This window comes from Saccopteryx leptura, chromosome 2 (genome assembly GCF_036850995.1).
Source record: "Saccopteryx leptura isolate mSacLep1 chromosome 2, mSacLep1_pri_phased_curated, whole genome shotgun sequence".
NCBI lineage: Eukaryota > Metazoa > Chordata > Mammalia > Chiroptera > Emballonuridae > Saccopteryx > Saccopteryx leptura.
In genome coordinates this window covers 109,759,885-109,767,310 of record NC_089504.1, presented here as the reverse complement: position 1 = coordinate 109,767,310, position 7,426 = coordinate 109,759,885, and the positions used below count along the sequence as shown (strand labels likewise).

Here is a 7,426-nt window from a genome sequence, read left to right as displayed (position 1 = left end):
ACCTCCCTTTGAGGTCAAAGGCTCCCCTCTGTTTACCGTACACAAGTGAGGGCTCCTGTGCCTGGTTCTACCAGGAGGCGTGGTGTCTGTGGCAGCACCTTGAGAATATTACCTGGTAAATCAGAACCCTGGATAAATTGGACATAAGGTCTCACAATCACTTGGACTTCACCCAGACAGGCCTCAGGTAACACCTGCTCCATATGGTGATTTATGTGAAGCAGATAAAATGCCTTATTTGGCACCAATAGGAATCTCTGTACTTCTTCCTGCAAGCGCAAATAGAGGACAGAGAAGCTAGTCAGCCCTTCATTACATTGGGCACTATGGAGAAGAGAGAATGGGAATATAACATGTATTTGACATGTTTAATAGGCCATCCTGTTCACCAACCAGATTTTTCGCAGAGCTTCTAACATATGACTGGTGGTGGAACAGTGGATAGAGCATTGACCCAGGACATTGAGGGCCCTGGTACAAAGCCCTGGTTGGAAACCTGGGGGTCGCCAGCTAGAGCGCAGTCTTGCCAGTTTGAGTGCGGGGTCACTGATTTAAGTGCAGTATCACTGACATGATCCCAAGGTCACTGACTTGAACCCAAGGTCACTGGCTTGAGCAAGAGATCCTCCTCACCCTGTGTCAAGGCCCATGTATGACAAGCAATCAATAAACAACTAAAGTGAAGCAATTATGAGTTGATGCTTCTCATCTCTCTCCTTTCTGTCTCTCTCTCTCTCTCTAAAAAAGAAAAATTTGGGATTTTACCATTCTGGTGTGTATGTGTGTATGGGTGTGCCCATTTGTGGCCCCCAGTGGGAAGTTATATTTCTGTATCTAGAAGTCAGCCAGGTGGTTAAGGAATGGCCTCTTGTAACATGTGCTTTGATTATGAGTCTTTGTCAAGATGTCCTGGGGTTTTCTTTTCTTGCATTTAATTTTCCTTAACATTTCCTACAGTTCTCACTGGAAGATGGTCACATTCGGGTGCCTTTTGCTGCAGGGAACTCATCTGCTCAGGCATGATGTGGGACCTTTTTCCAGCTTTTCTCCTCTAGACCTAACTCTGAATTGATCAATTCCTCATTTGTGTTTTCATTCTTTCTACCTCAACACTGATAAATATACCTCTATTGCACGTAGGAGTTTAAACTTGTGTCTACTAGATTAGACGATTTATAAAGGACAGGACTTATACCTCTTTTCACTTTTGTATACCTGATGCCTAGCATAGCGCCTCATATAGAACTCCCCGTTTCATACCTGTGAGTGGGAATTCAGAAAGTTGTTCCAATTAGGTGAAAGAATGCACCTGAGTCCTGTCCACCCTGGTTCTTCGTGATAAATGATTATTTCTACATTATGACATGCCATGAAATATGAGCATAAACTGAGGGAGCAAGGAAGTTATCCTCTAAAATCATTTTGATATGTATGGTCTCTGAGTACCTTGGACATAGCACTGCTTTACTTCCATAGTAAGCTGCTTAACATTAATTAGCGTTTTTCTTCAGAATGCATTTCAATTAATGAAAGGGGAAAGCAAGTCTCAAGTATGTTGGATGAGGTACTAACTGGACTGTTAACATTTCAGTTGAAGAGTTTACACATGGTTGAACTCCATATGACGTATGCTTTGCTAGAATATGTGTTTATTATTTTCGATATTTATTGACTGCCTACTGTGTGCCAGATACTCTCTTGACAGGATGTTTCCTGAATGAGCTCATAATTTATTTCAGGGATTCGGCTATGGATGTAATTTAACATGATTGAACAGAAAAATGACTTCATTAATCAAATTGATGTATTTGTAAATTAAAATATATGAATCAGGACTTATGCTTCTATAGTACATTTATTGTTATAAATATTATAAGTCTAGTGCTCGCTTTGGCAGCTCATATACTAAAGTTGGAATGATACATTGAAGATTAGCATAGCTGTTGCATAAGAATGACCCACAAATTTGTGAAGCATTCCATATTTTAAAAATTATATTAGAAGTCTACATCAGACTACACTAGAAGTCTATAGTAGTCTACAATAAATTTATGAATATTTCAATAAATAAAAGATCATTTTAAAAATTCACTTTCAAGCTGTTTAGCTTATAAGATTTGTCCCTAAATCTAACCCTTAATTTGAGAACATATTTAATGCATGGGCTGTGTTTTCTTTGGAATTTGCCTGTTGTGTAAAATGATTATCTAGTAATTGAAACAGTGCACAGCTTCCTTTACCTTAAAGAATTTGTATGTTGGGGCACATTTCTGCTATGGGAGGTTAGTGTGTGATTTCTTTGCTCTTCTTCTGTGGATACTGCAGAATCTTTTTCATTAAGAGAAGCTGGTTGCAATTTCAGCTGTGAAACAGGCAAAGAACTTTCGGCAAAAACCAAAATTCTCTTCTATTGAATTAACCAGTAGGCTCCCTCTCCCTATCACTGCATAAAGTTCTCCTGAAAGCCTCCAAATTCCTCCCACGGCAGTTCTAATAGTCCCCAAGCCTTCTGTCAGTGGTAGGGATGGGGGCAGCACCCTGAAATTTTTCCTGGGGGAACTGAATTTAAATTTGCATCACAGATAGGAAGGTTTTAGTGAATGTAAAGTGTCCTTTCCATCCATCAGCTCATTCATATATTTCTCTTCTAGGTAAATAACAACAGAAATGTGGGATAAAATTCTCCTCATTAACTGGATTTCTTAACTTTCTTTAGATTAATTCTTTTGTGGCTTTGTTTTCTTGATTGTTCTTGAATCTCTAATACAATCTTTTAAAAATTAATCCTTTAAAATAAATCCATATGGCATTGTACTTTTTTTAAAAAAGGCTGCATGTTTGTGTATAAAGCAAGAGCACAGCAGATTCTTTTGGACACTTTGACAATCCAGTATGGTGTCACTGTCAGCCATGACAGTTATGTCAAAGTGCTACGTCAAGACTGAGATAATGGAAAAAAAAGACTGAGATAATGGGGTGTAACGGGAACACCCTTAGGAGGGGTCTGGAACACCCAAAATCACAAGTCTAGACACTTGGATAAGGATTCTATCTGGACACCAACATGAGTGAGACCTCCATCCCTTGTGGGCTATAAAAACTCAGAGCTCTGATCAGTCAACTCTCAAGCTTGGCTGTATCACAGGTCATGCCTGGAGTCCTACAAGACTTTCAACTCCACTGATAGGTGTCACCACTGTAGCTGCCTACTCTGAGACTGACGCCCACCTCCCCAGCTGTGGACATGGTCAGTGACCGGGACTTCACGCTGGAAGTTTGTTCAGCTCACTTCTATCACAAAGCTCCCCTTCTCTGTGTGTAAACTGAGTGTGACTCTACTGGCTTATTGAGGAAATATCTTCTTATAAACCTGACATTGTGAAAATACACAAACATCTGTGAGTGACTCCTTTTGGGGATGCCCCCTTCCTCAGGACAAGTTATTGCCTCTGCCTACCTATCCATCTTAGTCTTTTTTTTTAAACATTGTATTTATTGATATCAGGGATAGGGGAGAGAGAGAGGTGGTGGTGGGGGGAGAGCAGGAAGCATCAACTCATAGTAGTTGCTCCTCTAACAGCCTTGACCGGGCAAGCCCAGGGTTTTGAAATGGCAACCTCAGCATTTCAGGTCAACACCTTAACCACTGCACCACCACAGGTCAGGCCCATCTTAGTCTTTATGTATGTATTTATAAGTAAGAGACACATGTTTAAAACATAGGCTAATCATAACTCACCCCAAGTGCTCTCATTACATTGCATTGGGAATGAAGAGGTCATTAGTAGATTTAGAACAGAAACAAAAAGTTCCAAACCTCTGGAGAATTAAGAGGGATGTGAAGATACAGCCACCACTGTAGGTATACAGTTTGCCATCTGATGTCGTGACAGCAATTTGAATCAATTGATTTTCAGCTTGTTCTCTTTCATTGTTAAACAAGTCAGTTTATGGGCTTATTGCAAAAATAGCCTTGCTGCTCTTTTGAAAAGCCGTACCCTTTAGTGGTGGAGCAGAGCTGATTGTGAAACACCCAACTGTGACTAATTTTGGAGGAGTAACATCTCAAATGAATTGTCTTCTGGAGACGCCATTGGAGCCAGTGAACAGCAGAATGATGATGAGCTTATCTGCACTGATTCATTGTGCCTTTGAGGCTTTAATTCCTAAACAAGGCACAGAGTAGATTGGTGCTGTATTCTATTCTCTCTTGGCACGAAGGTTCCAGTTTTGGAGAACTGTGGTAGGCAATATGATGACCCCCCTGAAGATGCTCTCCTCCCAGAACCAGTGAATGTTCGTCACATGGCGAAAGGTGTTTGCAGTGGTAATTGAGGTTATAGGTATTAAGACAGGGAAATTATCATGGGTGGACCCAATCTAATCACTGGATCCCTTAAAAGCAGAGAACTTTCTTCAGCTGGAGGAAGATGCAACAGAAGGAGAAGTCAGAAAATTGTAAACGTGAGAAGGATTTGATGTGCTCTTGGTTGTTCTGAGCTCTAAGGGATCACATGGTAGGATTGAGGAGAAGTCCTCAGAGATAAGGACATCAGTCTCACAATCTCAAGGAACTGAATTCAGCCCACAACATGAATTGGCTTGGAATTAGATTCTTCCCAAGAGCCTCAGGTAAGGAGTGCAGCCCTGTTAACACCTTGATTTTAGCTTGACAAAACCCATGTCAGATCTATGTGCGTCCTACAGAAATTTTGAGTTAATAAATTTGTTTGTTACTAAGTTTGTGGTAATTTGTTATGGCAGCAACAGAAAACTAAATCACAGGAAATATTTTGAAGGAGCTGGTAATTGTGTTGAATTGTTACTTTGGTGGCATACTGTTACAATGAACCATGCCTCCATAAATATAGTTCAATGACTGGGTTTTAGCCATACAGTATTAATAGATGGGACAAAAACAGAAGCTTGACAAATGACAAATGTATTCATTTCATGTTGCTGTTTTAATAGATTTCACAAATTTACTGGCTTAAAACAAAACAAACTTATTTTACAGTTCTCGAGGTCAGAAGTCTCACTGAACTAAAAATCAAGGTGTTAGCAAAACGTTCCTTCTGGATGCTGTAGGGGAGAATCTGTTTCCTCAGCTTGTCCAGCTTCTAGACGTGGCCTGCATTCCTTGGATCATGGCTCCTTCCTCCATTTTCAAAGCTATTAGTATACCATATTCAAATCTCTTTTACCTCTGCCTTCCTCTTATAAGAACTCTTGGTAGAGCGTCGGCCTAGCGTGCGGAGGACCTGGGTTCGATTCCCGGCCAGGGCACACAGGAGAAGCACCCATTTGCTTCTCCACCCCTCCGCCGTGCTTTCCTCTCTGTCTCTCTCTTCCCCTCCCGCAGCCAAGGCTCCATTGGAGCAAAGATGGCCCGGGCGCTGGGGATGGCTCTGTGGCCTCTGCCTCAGGCGCTAGAGTGGCTCTGGTCGCAACATGGCGATGCCCAGGATGGGCAGAGCATCGCCCCCTGGTGGGCAGAGCGTCGCCCCATGGTGGGCGTGCCGGGTGGATCCCGGTCGGGCGCATGTGGGAGTCTGTCTGACTGTCTCTCCCTGTTTCCAGCTTCAGAAAAATGAAAAAAAAAAAAAAAAAGAACTCTTATGATTTATTGGTCCCTCCTGGATACTCCAAGCTAATCTTTCCATCACAACTTGACTTAATCACTTCCAATCTCTTCTGCCATGTAAGATAACATATTTACAGATTTGGGGGATATCTTTAAGGGTGGGTGCATTATTCTACCTACCATAATAGTGTTGAATGCTGGGTTTATATTCTTAGAATACTCACTCATAGAATGTTTCTTCTTAGAACCCAGTTGCTATGCTGTGAGAATGTCTAAGCAACCATGTTGAGACGCCTCCATATAGAAGAATACAGGCCTCTGATTAATACTTTCAACTGCACTCCTATCCAGCAGCCAACACCAACTCCCTGCCCTGTGACTGAGAACACTGTGGACTTCGCAGCTAACCCAGAGCCCCAGCCCTTACCACAGAGCAGCACTGCCGGGCCAACCCACAGAATCATGAACGTTAATAAATGGTGATTATTTTAAGCTCTTAAAGTTTGGGGGTGGTATGTTCTGCAGCAATGGATAATTGAAAAAACACTGTAGTCCCAGTTACAATCATCTACCCAAAATGAAAGGATTCTGACAAGAGGAAGGTGGAGTCTTCCATCAAATATTTAGGATGAAATATATGATCAAAATACATAGACTCCTTAGCTCAGGGTCTGGTACATAGTAAGTGCTATAAAAGTAGTTGTTATCTTTCCCTGATAAATGTCTTTTTGCTGCAGACATTGCCACCAGCCTTCCTATTAAAAGAGAGGGAATTTCTCTCTGTTAGAGAAATGTATTTAATACACACATGACAAACTATTAAGTATTAACTGATCATTTTGCTTAGTGGTCCATAATTTAAAGTTATAAAGCCTAAGCTGAACAATATTTGGAACAATCATTGGGTTCCAAAGATATCATTTCCCAGAGAATACATCCTAACTAAATTTCTGAATATGAGGTGGAATCTTGCAGTTCGTATTGTTTAATTGTGCAGTCACACAAGAATCTTAGAATTTTTCTTAGTTTGTTCAGTTGCTGTAATTGACTTCTGAAAGTAATATAATTATAACTTGTAATGGAAAACGCATTCATAGAACTCACGGAGCAAGCTGGATGTGCACTGTTCATTTGGCGCCGAGTTGATTACCATTTGAAAACAGTTAATGGTGTAGCTGATTAGAAAATGTTGCAAAGAGTCATGATTTAATTTCACATCCCAGCATAATCTGAGGCCATGCGTGCTAATGGCAGTTTTGAGGAGCATAGGATTGACATGTTCTTCTGAGCTAAGCGATATGGCCATGCTGACTCAGTGAAATATTCACATTTCAAAATATATGAAGTAAGTAATACAATGTAACCTCATGTGATTAAATTCACCACCTGTGTATTAAAAATGTGAGTGAAGTTTATAAGTAAGGTTTAAGCTCATTAAAAGCAATGCACTGTGAGATTTGGGTGAAAATTCACCTCAGTGGAGGTTTTCAAGTTTTCATAGCAAACGGCTTGAATGAATTATGTTCTCTTCGTGTTCAGCCTGCTTTTCATCCTCCCCACCTTGAAATCTCCACCTTGAAGCTAGAGAGATCCTTTCAAAATTCACAGACCTGTCGTGTTGATCCCTTGCTTAAAGCTCTTTACCGGTTCTCACCTGGCATCCACAGGAAGTCCGCATTGCTCAGCTCAGCACACGGCCTCCCTGTGATCTGACACTGCTGATTCTAGGCTTATCTCTTGACAGTTTCCTTCACCTTCAGTGGTTCCTGACCCAGAGAAGAACTTGTAATTCTCTGTCAGCTACATCGCCTGGCTCTTTCCTGCACACCTGCAAAACTTTGT

The 7,426-nt window shown here is 41.2% G+C and overlaps 1 non-coding gene across 1 annotated transcript; it reads left to right on the top strand.

Annotated features, from left to right (window-relative positions):
* The first annotated feature begins 1,881 nt into the window (after positions 1-1,881).
* Positions 1,882-1,988, top strand: LOC136396525 (U6 spliceosomal RNA). Its single transcript, XR_010749806.1, has one exon. It is a non-coding gene; the product is annotated as a U6 spliceosomal RNA (small nuclear RNA).
* The last annotated feature ends 5,438 nt before the right edge of the window (positions 1,989-7,426 follow it).